General features: G+C 44.8%; 1 long non-coding RNA gene across 1 annotated transcript in view; it reads right to left on the bottom strand.

Annotated features, from left to right (window-relative positions):
- The window catches only part of LOC132540843 (uncharacterized), a 207,079-nt gene extending 191,850 nt beyond the window's left edge, over positions 1–15,229 (bottom strand). Inside the window, exon 1 of the long non-coding RNA XR_009551969.1 lies at positions 15,177–15,229. This is a non-coding gene — a long non-coding RNA (uncharacterized LOC132540843). The remainder of the gene's footprint in view (positions 1–15,176) is intronic.
- Between the last annotated feature and the right edge of the window lie 461 nt (positions 15,230–15,690).

The following is a 15,690-nucleotide window of genomic DNA, read 5'->3' as shown; positions in this document are numbered from 1 at the left end:
TCAAGCCCCTAGTCCCCACCTTCAGGGGGAAAACTTCTCAGGTGTCTCTCTTTTTCTCTCCTTATCTCTCCCTCCCATCTCAATTGCTTTCTGTCTTTATCTAATAAATAATAGTAATAATAATAAAAACAATACAAAGGAAAGGTTCAGGTTGCCATCTGTTCTCATCCTTCCATTTCTTTCAGCCAAGTGGGTCCGTTTTCTACCTCTCTTCACCTCCTACCTACCTATCTCCTTCCCTCTTATTTGCTACTACCTACCTCTCTCCCCTGAAGTTTTTCTTTGAGTTTTTCTCAAGTTACAACAAATTCCTTTAAACAATTTTAATAGTGATTTACAAAATTATAAGATAATAGTGGTATAATTACACACCATTCCCACCACCAGAGGTCTGTGCCCCACCCCCCTCCAGCGGAAACTGCAATAGTTTTCCCAAAGTCACAGATATGAGTTGACTTTGTATCTAAATGTCTGTCTGTCTGCCTCTCTCCATATATATATTTTTTTTATTAGTTCATCAATTAATTAATTAGCCCATTCCCCCCCCCCATGGCCTTGCCTTCACTTCCTTTCTAAGTCACCTATTACTATTACTACTTCTGAGTATTCTGCCTTTTTCACCTTTTCTCTCAGATAAGGGAAACAGTGCCTAATTTTCTTTAGTGTTTTCCAGATTCGCTTCCCTTTCAGTGATGGAATAAAACCAAAGATTCTTGGTGACAAATGTTTCTGGTCCTGGTGGAATTGGAGTTCAGAGCCCTCTGGTCATCTTCCCCTATGATTTCCTCCCTCTGAGAATATGGACCAGAATTCTTTTGAGGTGCAGAAGGAAGGAGTTCTGGCTTCTGTAATTGCTTCTCTGCTGGACATGGACATTGGCAAGTCAATCCATACTCCCCCGCCTGTACAGCAAATTCTTTGATGTTCACATTATTCCAGTGATAATATCCTTAAAGAAACAGAAATCTCCAATTCCACTTACTAGCTAGAGAAGTAATTGTTTAGTGCAATGTGTGGGGTCCTTGTTAATGAATTTCCTTTTTTTCCCCAGTGTCTCTCCTAGGACTTCTTCCAGAACAGAAAGTGAAATATTGTTCTCACCAATTATCCCTTTAGATACATTGCTCTTCACTGTTAGGAACAGTATTCTATGTTGGGCTTTAGCATTCCTACATATTTGTATTGGGTATATCAAAAACATAAGGCCCTGACTGTTTTCTAGGTCATTCCTCAGTACTGTATTTACAGTAAGCAGCCTTGACAAGGTAATATTTTCCTCTTGGATAAAGACAAGTCTTACTTTTGCAAGGAAACACTGACAAAAACCATAGGATAAGAGAGGTACAACTCCACACAGTCCCCACCACCAGAACTCCTTATCCCACCCCCTCTCCTGATACTTTTCTCTGAAAAACAGCGGATCCACAAACCTCTGTGCTCCTTGCCTCTGACTCAGTGGGCATCTGCCATAGATTCCTCATCACCCCATCACACCCTTGGTAGACATGGGCGACTGAAGCCCAGACTCTTCCTGTGGCTGCATTGTGATACAGCTTATGATGTTAGACCCAGGAGTCTCAAGTCTTTTCTGTCACATTCATGTAACAATGAAAATAACTTATTTACTTACTTTTATTATTTTTTTAACCAAGTACTTCTAAGATCTGGCTTATGGTGGTGCTGGGGATTGAATTTGGGTCTTGTTGCCTCAGGCATGAAAGCTTTTTGCTGATAGTGTGTGTGCTTAACCAGGTAAAGTACAGCTTTCCCATATTAGGGAGCTGCTCTCTTCCCTGATCCAGCTTTCTGTTCCTTTTTCCAGCCATGACATCATCTCCCCAGACAATAACTTGGATCCACCTGCATATCAGATGTCAGGCTCAGAAAAAAATAAACAAAACAACAACAACAACATACTAGTAGTTATAGGCCCTTTGGAATATAACTAAAATCGGCCTACTAGCTATCTACAAACCCACCCACCCCCAACTCTTCATCTGCACTATTCCAGCCTTTAGGTTCATGATTAGTCATCAACTTGTTTGGCTTTATATGTTAACTCTCTTTTCAGCCACCAGGTTCCAGATGCTAGCAGGATGCAACCAGACTTCCCTGGACAGACTACCCCACCAGTGTGTCCTGGAGCCCTGCTTCCCCAGAATCCTTCCCCACTAGGGAAAGAGAAAGACAGGTTGGGAGTATGGATTGACCTGTCAATGCCCATGTTCAGGGGGGGAGGCAATTACAGAAGCCAGACCTTCCACCCTCTGTACCCCACAATGACCTTGGGTCCATACTCCCAGAGGGCTAAAGAATAGGAAAGCTATCAGGGGAGGGGATGGGATACGGAGTTCTGGTGGTGGGAACTGTGTAGAGTTGTATCCCTCATTCTATGGTTTTGTCAATGTTTCCTTTTTATAAATAAAAAATAAAAACAAAAGCTTTTTGCATAACCATTATGCTATCTCCCAGGTCCCTTGTTCTTTCTTTCTTTCTTTTTTTTTTTTTAAGGTAACACTGACTAAACCATAGGATAAGAGGGGTCCAACTCCACACAATTCCCACCACCAGATCTCCGTATCCCATCCCATCCCCTGATAGCTTTCCTATTCTTTAACCCTCTGGGAGTATGGACCCAAGGTCATTGTGGGTTGCAGAAGGTGGAAGGTCTGGCTTCTGTAATTGCTTCCCCACTGAACATGGGTGTTGACAGGTCAAGCCATACTCCCAGCCTGCCTCTCTCTTTCCCTAGTGGGGAAGGGTTCTGGGGAATTGGAGCTCCAGTGGGGAGCTCCACACTGGTGAGGTAGTCTGTCCAGGGAAGTCTGGTTGACGTCATGCTAGCATCTGGAACCTGGTGGCTGAAAAGAGAGTTAACATACAAAGCCAAACAAGTTGTTGATTAATCATGAACCTAAAGGCTGGAATAGTGCAGATGAAGAGTTGTGGAGGATCTCTGATTGTAGATAGCTAGTAGGCCGATTTTAGTTATACTCCATAGGGCCTGTGGTTATACTAGTTTTTTTTTTCTTTTTTTCCCATGAGCCTAACATCTGATATTCAGGTGGATCCAAGTTATTGTCTGGGGAGATGATGTCATGTCTGGAAAAAGGACCAGAAAGCTGGATCAGGGAAGAGAGTAGCTCCCAAATATGGGAAAGGTGTATAAATCTATCTGTCTGTCTGTCTGTCTGTCTATCTGTCTGTCGACTTCTTTTACCAAAACACTGCTCAGCTGTGGCTTATGGTGGTGCAGGGAACTGAACCTGGGACCTCAGAGTCTCAGCATGCGAGTATTTTTACATAGCCAAATTGATATCTCACCTGCCTCAGAATAACTTTAATTTGCAAATAGAATAAAATCTCATCTCTCTATGTTCTTGAAAATCACTACCACTTGTTTTTCTCGAGTTAAAAATAATTTTACAGTTTTTTTTTTTGAGGGACTCAGGTACAGAGCTAGCAATCCTAAAATAGTCTCTGATCTTGGTTCACAGATTAGACTGGATATAGATATTGAAAAAGACACAGAGACTCAGGTTATTACACATATGAGATGTCTTCCTAAGAGTTCTGGTCCAGTGACTGAAGGTTTTACCTTTCTCCCAACAGCACCTACGGAGTGTTTGACAGTTTCAGGGGCAGCTGAGGGGCAGAGGACGCTGCACAGAGCTGCTGGCACCTGGGTGCACCTGGGTGTGAGGGGGAGCCTGGCAGATGGGCTCACTGCAGCTTTATGTGCTGGGGAGCTCAGAGTGAATGGACCATGCTGCCAGCCAGTTGAGACCCTGAGCAAACAGAGGAGAGGTGTGCTGTCCACCACCATGACCCTTCATGGCAGAAAGCCCCCATGTTGTTGAGAGCAGGCACCTGGGCCAGGCTCTGGGTAGAGGTCCTAGGTGTGGGAGCTGCAAGAGTGTGGAAATTTCCACATTGGCAAGTGGCCACGTGCACTTCAGCCCCAGGCCCATTTGCTCCCTCCTGCTGGGGGTTCCAGGGCAACAGCTGCTCCCAGTTTGGCAGGCAGAGCCAGGGAGGGCTATGGCGGGAATTTCAGCTGAGGGGCTGGGCTCATCCCGGAACAGGGCTTGGGGCTGGCTGGACCCCTGCGCACTCGTGTATCTGACCAGGGTCAAAGGGCCTGGGCGCCTTGGTGCTCCTGGGTTCCCAGCTGAGTGCTGAGCCCTCCAGGGCCAAGCTGCCCCGTGACTGTGTGCTGTTACCTGAAGGGTTTCTGAGCCCCTGGGTTGCCAAGGACATGTGCCTTCCCGAGCATGTGTTGAGTGTGTTGTAAATAACACCTAATTAAAATGACTTGTCAAGGCAAAAGATGAGTTGAAAACAAGGTGTTTATTCTCTTGCAGGAAGGCATGCAGCCAACAGTGGTAGTCAGGCAGCCTGTCCCTCCCACCCTTCTCCCTTTTTTAAATTTTTTTTTGTGTTTTTTTTAAGGTTTTTTTCCTTGTTTTTGTTTTTCCGTTTTTTGTCACCCTTTTTTATTGTTGTAGTTGTTGTTGTTGTTGTTATTGATATCATCATAGTTGGATAGGACAGAGAGAAATGGAGAGATGAGGGGAAGACAGAGAGGGGAGAGAAAGACAGACACCTGCAGACCTGCTTCACCGCCTGTGATATACTAGTTGTTTTTTTTTTCCCCTGAGCCTGACATCTGATATGCAGGTGGATCCAAGTTATTATCTGGGGAGATGATGTCATGGCTGGGAAAAGGACCAGAAAGCTGGATCAGGGAAGAGAGTAGCTCCCAAATATGGGAAAGGGGTATAAATATTGATAACTATAAACCCCTTCGATTTGATGTGATCTGGGGCCCATACTCAGATTAGGAGCCTGTGTGACCTCTGCATCCCTGTAGATCTGAGCTCACATTCTGTGGTCATGAATAGGAACATTCCATGCTGCCCCAATATCAGGACTCATCTTCCTCAGGTGTAACATAAAGTATGTTGTTCAGCCTCCCTTCGGAGGATGGAATATTCTCTACCATTGTTTTGTTTTTAAACTGAATCTTTTTTAAAAATTTTTTAAATATTTATTTATTTGATAGAGACAGCCAGAAGTTGAGAGGAAGGGGGAGACAGAGAGAGAAGGAGACAGAGAGACACCTGCAGCACTGCTTTACCACTTGTGAAGCTTTCCCCCCAGAGGCTTGAACCTAGGTCCTTGCACACTGTAACATGTGCACTCAACCAGGTGCTCCACCACCTGGCCCCTCTCTACCATTGTTGATCCAAGTTGAGGACAAGGTCCTATGGGGGCCCACAAAGGGGTCTGTATTGTTGTTCCTGGTATAGATGACCGGTAACAATGGAGAGAGGGATTTATTCAAGGTCTAGGCCCATCATGTCTGTTTAGGAATCTCAGCACTCCCTGAATAGGGCCCCAGCTGATGAGGTGGCCTGAGAGTGACTAAAGAGTCATCGTTAAAGTATGCCAGTCTCAGGCTGGGAGTATGGATCGACCTGTCAACACCCATGTTCAGTGGGGAAGCAATTACAGAAGCCAGACCTCTCAAATTCTACATTTCACAGTGACCTTGGGTCCATACTCCCAAAGGGTTAAACAATAAATAGGAAAGCTATTGGGGGGATGGGATGGGATACAGAGTTCTGGTGGTGGGAATTGTGTAGAGTTGTACCCCCCTTATCCTATGGTTTTGTCAGTGTTTCCTTTTTATAAATAAATTAAAATGAAAAAAAATGTATGCCAGTCTCTTGCCCTTACCAGCCTTTGCACTCCTTGCTTTGATACGGTTAGCTTTGGAGTGAGTGAGGGAAGTGTAATAGGAAGTAGGTGAGGAGGGTATCTAAGTCTAGTAGACACTATTTCATTATGAACTTTATACTGACTCATTGCAGACTATTGTGTACCTTTGCTTTTAGGTATATATTTTGCCCTAATTTATGGATACATATGAACATATGCTCTATTTCATGGGACCTGGACTATATCTAGGTTTTGGGACTTTGTTAGAAAGTGAACCACCTAGAATGGAATTAGAGAATGCTGTGAAAGGAAAGGTCTCACCTGAGTAATAAGGCTGAAGGGTTGACATTCCATGCCTGACATCTCTGGACACAGTTTGAAGTGAAGCATGCTGAGGTGGTACTCATTGCTTTGATTAGGTTGGGATCAGTAGATGTGATATATCATTGGGTATGAACTGAGAGAAGCTGCTATGAACATAGGTGTACACATGTCTTTTTGATTGGGCATTATGGAATCCTTAGGGTATATCCCCAGGAGAGGAATTACTGGGTCATATGGAAGGTCCATGTCTATCCTTATTAAGAGTTCTCCAGACTGCTCTCCACAGAGGCTGGACCAATTTACATTCCCACCAGCAGTGCAGAAGGGTTCCTCTGTCCCCACAGCCTCTCCAGCATTTGTTGCTGCTGTCCTTTTTGATGTATGCCATTCTCACAGGAGTGAGGTGGTATCTCAATGTTGTCTTTATTTGTATTTCTCTGACAATCAGCGACCTGGAGCAATTTTTCATATGTTTGTTAGTCTTTTGGATCTCTTCTGTAGTGAATGTTCTGTTCATATCCTCTGCCCATTTTTGGATGGGGTCATTTGCTTTTTTGGTGTTAAGTTTGCTGAGCTCTTTGTATATTCTGGTTATCAGTCTCTTGTCTGATGTATGGTAGGTGAAGATCTCCCATTCTGTGAGGGGTCTCTGTTTGTGTGATAGTTTCTTCGGCTGTGCAGAAGCTTTTCAATTTGATGTAGTCCCACTGTTTTGTTTCTGCTTTAGTATTCCTTGAAATTGGGGTTGTATCATCAAAGATGACCTTGAGGTTTAGGTGGGAAAGTGTTCCACCAATGTTTTTCTCTAGTATTTGATAGTTTCTCGTCTAACATCCAGGCCCTTGATCCATTTGGAGTTGATTTTTGTTTCTGGTGAGATAAAGTGGTTCAGTTTCATTTTTCTGCATGTTTCAACCCACTTTTCCCAGCACCATTTATTGAAGAGAGCTTCCTTTCTCCATTTAATACTTTGGGCCCCCTTATCATAGATTAGATGTCCTTAGGTGTGGGGGTTTTCCTTTCTTTTATACCCAAGGCAGAATTGTCTCCTCTGCCCTTGGGCTGGGATTCAGAGCTCACAATCTCCCTGTTGTCTAAATAAGGAAGGGAAGAGAGTCTGAGGGTCTCTACTGGAGGATTAACAAGCATTGCAGGTAAGTGTTATCAGCCCTAGAGAATACAGAACTACTGAGCACAGGTGGTTGTAGATATCAATTTATAGAAAAAATTGTACTAAATGATTGCTTTTTTAAATTTTTTATATTTATTTATTCCCTTTTGTTGTTTTTATTGTTGTAGTTATTATTATTGTTGTTATTGATGTCCCTGTTGTTGGATAGGACAGAGAGAAATGGAGAGAGATGGGGAAGAAAGAGAGGGGGGAGAGAAAGATAGACACCTGCAGACCTGCTTCACAGCCTGTGAAGCGACTCCCCTGCAGGTGGGGAGCCAGGGGCTCGAACTGGGATCCTCATGCCGGTCTTTGCGCTTTGCGTCATGTGCTCTTAACCCGCTGTGCTACCACCAGACTCCCACTAGAGGATTGCTCTATTCATGTCCCTTTGAAGAGACGACCTACCCATTTCTTACAAGTGTGACTGCAGGTGTGTGCTGAATATCATCACAGAGTTAGACTCTGCTTAGAATGGCAGTGGCACAGTGGCTACAGGTTAGAGGTGGACAGTGGTGAGCGTAGGGTCATGTTGAGATTTGGGGTAGCACCCAGCACATGACCTTGACAGGGTGTGTCTGTCTAGTTGGAGTCTGTGTCTGCTGCAGCCAAGAGTCTGTGAGTCAGGATTCTGCAGTAAGCTGGGGACCCTCGTGGTTAGGGGTGTGTGCAGGTGAAGGATGGGGCTGCTGGGTCAAGGGCCATGGGCTCACCTACTAAGTTCACTCCCCCCTTGTTATTTAGAAGCACAAGCCACGTTTTAGAGAAGATGGTATGCACATGAACTCAAGACTGCCTTATTAAAGGACAAGCAATGATTCAGAAATTTCAAACTAGAATTTAGAAGAGCAGGCAACAGCTGTGGTCTGAGGCGGCCTAGGTGACTTTGTGTCGGAGAGACATTTTGAAGGACTCATTAGGACGGACTTTGTGAGTTTGCAGGGTGGTGTCTGTCCATATATGGGCCAGCCTGTCTTTGTGTCAACTGTGGCTTTGCACCTGTGCCTGCTTGAATTCAACTGACGGGGTGCTCATGAGTCTGTGCAGGTGTGTTTCTGGATATGTTCCTGTACACTCAAAGTTAGTTTCTCAGTGATGCCATGATTGTGACTTTCTGTTTACGGATCATGTGTCTCTGATTATATGTGATTTGCTATGGCTGCTCACTTTACCCAGCCCCTTGCCCCTAATGCCTCTCAGCTGCCAACACTATTTACAGCAAGATCTGACTTTCCTTTTTCTTCCCTTCTCAGAGTCTGGATTTTCATGCACCTGGCTGATTGCCCAGGTTCCCGCCCCTGCGGCCTCTGTAGTAGGCTTGACCTTGGGAAGGAACACTCTGGAAAGTCCCCAGCATGCTCCTTGTCTGGCCATGGACACAGAGAACTTAGAGTGGAGGAGAAAATAAGCAGACAGGAGAGGAGAGGAGGGTAGGGGGTAACTGGCAGCACCCGCCCCTCCTTCTGGAAACAGAGAGCTCCCTCTGGCCCCCGCCCAGGCCTCTTGCCTCGCCATGCTCTCTCTCACCCAGGTCAAGTGTTTGGGGACCTGGCCTCCCAGTGTCTGGGGTGGGAGTGGACAGGCCTCTGTCCACTCAGCCAGCCCTGCTGGGGCTCTGGCCTTCTGTGTCCGCCAGCACCTCCCCCCAGGTCAGCCCGAGGCTCATCCCTCCACTTGCACCACAACTCATAGCTGTCCTGCTTCTTCCCTCTCGCTGTGGTGGACACAGAAACCGTTCTCCTCATGCTGTCACAGCCCTGCCCATGTCCTGGGCCCCTGGGCCCCTGAGCCCAGGTGCAGCACCAGGCTCTGGGTGGCTGTAAAGAGGTCCAGCCCCCTCACACCTGGTACAGGAAGTGATGTCTCCAAGCAGTTGGCTTCTGTGCTCAGCCCGTGTTCGTGTTCCTCACCCTCCTGGCAGGGGCTGTGCTAACAGCAAACAAAGGAAGCAGCCTCTCCTCTGGGAGGTGCTGAGCAGGAGAAGCCATTCTCTGCTGAGAGTGGTCAGTAGCCTGAAGTGTCTGTCCCTGTCCACTCCACAGAGTTCTCAGGTGCCTCTGGAGAGCCTGGGGCTCTAGGTCAGAGTCATTTACCATGACATCATGGTCTCTCAGAAGGTCAGTGAAGAATTCCAGTTTCACAAGTAAGCATCTATATATTCCTAGCATCTAGTGCCAATTCAGAGTAGTAAAAACTTAAAATTCCGTATCCTGAAAATTTTTGTCTTCTGAGTTTACCTCTTGAACACACTGACAAGTAGGAGTTGTGATACCATTATAAAATGGGTTGAGGGAGGCTTCATCCCTATGACTTCTGACTCTGTTAAGTCATAGAATCTTACCATGTCTTGGGCACGAAAGTCTCTTTGCATAACCATGATGCTATCTCCCTCACCAGGTTTATTGCTGGGGATCGGTGTTTACATGACGAATTCACAACCCTAATGGCCATTTTTTCCTTTCTTTTTATTTTTTTTTTTATTGCCAGCAGGATTATCACTGGTGCTTGGTGCCTGCATAGTGAACCCACTGTTCCCAACAGCCTTTTTTTCTCCTCCTAACCCTCCTCTCTTCCTCTTTGCCCCTCTTCCTCCTTCTCTTCCTCCTCTTCTTCCTCCTCCTCTTCCTCTTCCTCCTCCTATTTCATCTGATAGGACAGAGAAATTGAGAGGGGTGGGGGAATTCTTATGCATGGTAATGTGTACTTACCTGGGCTCTTCCTCTTTCTTTTGTTTGATAAGAGAGAAATTGAGACAGAAGTAGATAGATAGATAGATAGATAGATAGATAGATAGAGACTTGCAGCCCTGCTTCACCTCTCATGAATCTTCCCTCCTGCAGGTGGGGGCTGAGGGCTTGAAACGAGGTCTTTGTACATGGTAATGTATGCTCTCTACAAGGTGCACCACTGCCTGGCCTCCTTTCTTGGCTCTTGACTTTGCTGAAAATTAAAAATCCTTCAGAATTTGATCCCAGCCTATCCTCTACCTGGCCCCTTTATTGATTTGAGGATTTGGTCAGGCACATATGCCATTACTACAGGGGCAGGTGGTGGACGTGGGGCAGAACCACTCTGCCCTGGACCAGGATGTGTGTGTATTGACCTTGCTTTCCCACCCGACACTGTCATGACCCTTTTGAACCAATCCCCTTCATTATGTACCTCCCTCTCTTTTCTCTTTAGCTGTCTCCCAATTCCCACCAAGAAGGGCGGATGTGCTTTGTTACAAGACTTTATTCATTTTGGGGGTGTGCTTTAGGAAATTACCCACAGGTGATTGACTCTGCAGGACTGGGCCTGAACCTCCTCACTCTGGTGGCCACAATAGGGTTAGGTCCTCACTGCTTTGGCACAGACTTACCCTTAAGAGGAGGGACACGGCTATGTTCCTTCATCCTGCTAGCACTGTGCTAAGAGCTGGGGTCCTGCCAGTGGAAGAGAGTCTTCCTGGCTTGGTGCAGTGTGAGTCATCCTAGATCTCCTTAGTGAGGGACATCTGCAGACCTCTATGCGCCATCATAAGGAAGCCACAGCACTTCTCTGTTACTCCACGTCAGAAGGTGAGGGTGTGGGGCTGCCATTCTGAGAGGTACTAAGAGGCAACAAAGGCCACCCCACCCACCTAGAATAGCTTCTTGACTTCCCAGTTCTCTTCTTACCCCCCGACTTCCCTGCCCCCTGGCCAAACACCAGAATCCACCTTCCCTATAGTTCATGTATCCACAACTTCTCTGCACTTTCTCCTGTTACCACAGCCTTCAAAGAGCACCTGCTTCCCACAGATAATCAACACCATCCACTCATTTTATGCCCATCTCAGATACCCACTCCTTAGTCTCTAGGAATAACTTCCAAATCCATTTCTACCTTGACTTTCTAGTTTTTTGACTTTCTGCACCACTCTGTACTCCTCCCATCTTCCAAAGACATGATTCCTATAGATTTTTTTCCTCCACGATTTCTTGAATGTAATAGAAAGCATTATTCTAAGCTACAATAGTCTTCTGATTAAAACTATTCTATGTCTATTCATCGCCTACACTGTCTGTTCTTTTAGCGATCCCTGGACATTTTGTCACACCCTTCCAGCTGTCAGCTACACATAATCAAGCAGTTCTCCCCATGCTTTCTTGCATAATAAATCTATCCCTCTCGACTGCATGATTACTATAAATATCAAATATGCTTTGCCTCTCACCTCAACAGAGAGAGAGAAAGAGGGAGGGAGAGGGAAGGAGAGGGAGAGGGAGGGAAAGAGAGAGAGAGTGAGCGAGCACAGCGCACCATTCTGGTCTGAATTTGAAAAAAGAAACAATTCCCCCCCCCTTCATCCTACTGCCTCCTTACAGCTATTTCCTATTTTTTCTGCACCTCTATAGAATAAATCTCCTTGAAGGAATTTATTACAATTGTTATCTTCCTTTCCTTTTAAAAAAATTTTTTTTATTTATAAAAAGGAAACATTGACTAAACCATAGGATAAGAGGGGTACAACTCCACACAATTCCCACCACCAGAACTCTGTATCCCATCCCCTTCCCTGATAGTTTTTTTTTTTTTATCTTACTTGTATATTATTAGATAGAGATAGGGAAAAACTGAGAGGGGCAGGGGAGTTAGAGAGGGAGAGAGACATAGAGACACCTACAGCTCTGCTTCACCACTTGTGAAGCTTTCCCCCTGCAGGTGGGGACCAGGGACTTGAACCTACACCCTCGTGTACTGTAATGTGAGTGCTTGACCAGGTACACCACTGCCTGGCCCCTTTTCTTTCCATTTTTTTTTTAATCCATTGAGGTCATGATTTCATAATCGATCATCCTAGTCTATTCTCAAGGTCATGTATCATGATGGCAGAGGAGGACCTAGAGGGCTTGAATTGTCATATGGAAAGCAAAGTAATATTATGCATATGCAAGCCACTGTATTTTACTGTTGGTGGTAAACCATTAATCCCCCCAATAAAGGAAAAAAAGATCATGTATCATCTGTTTCTAAATAACCTCTACTTGTAACTCTGCATCTTCATTGAACCAGCTTGCAGCTTTTCATGCAGTTGACCACTTTTTCCTTGCAAACCCTTCCTCTCTCAGTTTCCCCTCTGCCATACTCTCCAGGTTTTCCTTCTCCCTCTCTGGCTACTTCTTCTCAGTCTCCTGTGCTTACTGTTTCCTCTCCCCTCATACCAGATTTCTTAGCATTGAAATGCCCCCAGAAGCTTCCTTTTACAACTCTCATTTCTACACGTTCCCTTGATTTGACCTTATCTCATAGTTTTATATACCTCTATACATCAGTTATCTGTTGCCAAAATTCTCCTTGGGAACTATCAAGCTTCTTTGCTGAGAACAGATTTTGAAAATATAGTCTTGGGAAGAAACTAGAGATAAGTTTTGATACTAGTGCTGTAATCATAGCTGCAGAAGGGTAGAGAAATGGTCTGTTCTGAATTTATTCTGTAGTTAGACAACCAGATTTTCTGATACTTTGGATGTGAACTATCAGATGACAAGGCTGGCATCAATGTTTTTGGCTTGAATATGTGTGATTGGAAATTGGAGGTGAGGGAGAGGGAATCAGTAGTTCGTTTTTGAGATGTTCATGGACATTGAAGTGCCTATGTTGACATGACAGTCTGGGCGTGTGCAGCAACCTACCTACCTACCTTCCTCATAAGTTGTGATCTTGGGGGCCAGGCCATGGCTCATCTGGTAGAGTGCACACATTACCACACACAAGGACCCAGGCTCAAGCCCCTGGTACCCACCTTTGGGAGAAAGCTTCATAAGTAGTATAGTAGTGCTGCAGGTATTTCTCCTTCTATCTCTTTCTCCCTCTCCCTTCTCTCTATATCTCTGTCTCTGTCACTTTCTATAAGAACAAAAGGCCACTGTGAATGGTGGAGTTGTGCAGGCAACTGGTAGGAAAAAAAAAAAAAAGACTGTGATCTCCATAGAGGTCTGTGTCATGATTGTTGTGTTTGGCATAGCTCCTGACACATAGTTAAAACTAAGATATTTTAATTGTTGAATGAATTGTTTCACTCAAAGTCATTTTTATTTTGGCTCCTTCCTATTCTGACCTTAAGTTGCTTCTCATCAACTAAGCACTTCCTCCTATCTCAAGGCCCCATACATACATCATAGTACTCATTACACTGAGGTAATGACTTAACTTCCTCTTCAGTCTAGACTTCCGATTAGAGTATTATTAGAGAGAATGGTAGGAGAGAACAGCAATTTGGCAGTGGGTAAGGTGTGCAGATAGCTCCTTTGGGGGATATGAGACTGGGTTCCTGTGACAACAGTCTTGTAAAGTTTTTTTTTTCAATAAAAATGCAAATAAGTTAGAGAAGTCTGTCAAACTCATGAAATACATATTACCATGCAAGGGAAAGGGAAAAAAAAGTACTGTGAAGGTATTACTACATGTCAATTGTTATCCTTGGCCCATGGAGCATGAAACACTTTTGTAATTATTTAGGAAATGATGAAAAATTGAGCTTTAATCAGGCACAATAAAAATGGAGAGAAAGGGGCCTGCGGAACATCAGATTTAGAGCCCAGAGACAGACTTGTGTGAGCAGCAGAGGAGATGTATAGTGATACCATTCTCTGACACTGGAAAACATTTTGGAATGATGAAGCGTGTTTAAAATTTTTGGATTAATTTGTATTGTTTTTGGAACAGAATTTCCCCCCAGTGATTGTTAGTAGAACCTCAAAAGGAAAGACTCAAACAGAGAAGTGGTTTTGGGAATCATGTATACATTAACAGTAACTGAGATTTGGGGTATGGATGTAGTTATTCCCCTCAGATGAAGAAATCAGTGCACAGAAATATTGACTTATCAGAATTATAAATCCAACTGGTGATCTTTCCCCCCACATTCCAGTCTTGTGATTTTTGACCTTAAAAATCACTGTCCTCTCCAAGGGTCACACATTGGCCCTGAAAGTTGTAATAACCCATGTTGAAGAGTTTTGAAATGAAATGTCTTCCTTGTGTTGTAGTTTTGTTGCTCTTTGTTCATATTTATCATCTTTCTCTGAAATCATTCTCTGACCACATTAGCCAGAAGTTTCTTTCCAAAGGGAAAGTGGTGACCCATATTTTTACTCATACTTAACCTCCCACTGAGTTGGACAAGCTCAGCTTTGAGCTATGTTTTCACCCGTAGTCAGTCTGTCTCCTCTCTCTCTCTCTTTCACTTATCACTGGGGCTCAGTGCCAGCACTAAGAATTCACCACTCCTGGTAGCCATTTTTTTTCTTTTTCTTTTTATTTGATAGGACAGAGAGAGATTGAGAGGGAAGGGGGAGATAGGGAGAGAGAAAGAGAGACACCTGCAGACCTGCTTCACTGCTCATGAAGCATCCTCCTGTAGGTGGAGAGCAGGGACTCAAACCTGGGTCCTTGCACCTAGTAATATGTGCACTCAACTGGGTGTGCCACTGCCTGGCCCCTTATCCATTGTCTGTCTGTCTGTCTCTCTCTTTTATTATCTTTGTTTATTGGCTAGAGACAGCCATAAATCAAGGGGGGAAGGAGGGGATAGAGAGGGAGAGAGACAGGCACCTGCAGCACTGCTTCACCACTCGCAAAGATTTCCCCCTGCAGGTAGAGACCAGGGGCTCAAACCTGGGTCCTTGAGCATTGTAACATGTGCATACAACCAGATGCGCCACCACTTGGCCCCTCCATAGTCTCTCTAAGGACATGTTGCTCTAGTCTTTTTTCTTATTTTTTTTTAAGGTTTTTGTTTTATTTATTTATTTTGTTGCCCTTGTTGTTTTGTTGTTGTAGTTATTATTGTTGTCATTGTTGTTGGATAGGACAGAGAGAAATGGAGAGAGGAGGGGAAGGCAGAGAGGGGGAGAGAAAGACAGACACCTGCAGACCTGCTTCACCACCTATGAAGTGACTCCCCTGCAGGTGGGAAGCTGGGGGCTCGAACCGGGATCCTTCCGCTGGTCCTTGTGCTTAGCGCCACCTGCGCTTAACCCGCTGCGCTACCGCCCGACTCCCTCTAGTCTTTTTTCTAAGGATGCCAAAACCTACCCTACCTCAGATTACAGGGTTCACTTGTGTGTACTTGTGTGGCTGAGGTAATATGAGTTTATAACCAGTGTTGTTGAGACCAGGGCAACAAAGCTTGCTCACTGTCTATGATGGACTAGCCATTCATTGGCAGTGTTGGGGGAGAGGGCAGGAGTCAAGATGACTGAATAAGAAGCAGGAGAGTTTTAGGCATGTCTTTGTGTGGTGGGTCATTCTAGCAGTCTCCTGAAACAAGTAAGTAGGAGGAACTTCAGAAGCATCCAATAGCACAGCTATATACAAGATACTAGGTACTGTACAGCAAACCCTAACAAAAGGACTTTTCAAAGTTAACCCAATTACCAAATAATGTGATGATAACATTAACTATCCATTGTCTTTTTGAACCCTAAGACAGCAGGAACCTCACA

The sequence above is a fragment of the Erinaceus europaeus genome, chromosome 10 (genome assembly GCF_950295315.1).
Source record: "Erinaceus europaeus chromosome 10, mEriEur2.1, whole genome shotgun sequence".
NCBI classification, from domain to species: domain Eukaryota; kingdom Metazoa; phylum Chordata; class Mammalia; order Eulipotyphla; family Erinaceidae; genus Erinaceus; species Erinaceus europaeus.
Note: the sequence above shows the minus strand (reverse complement) of the source record. Positions and strands in the feature narration are given on the sequence as shown.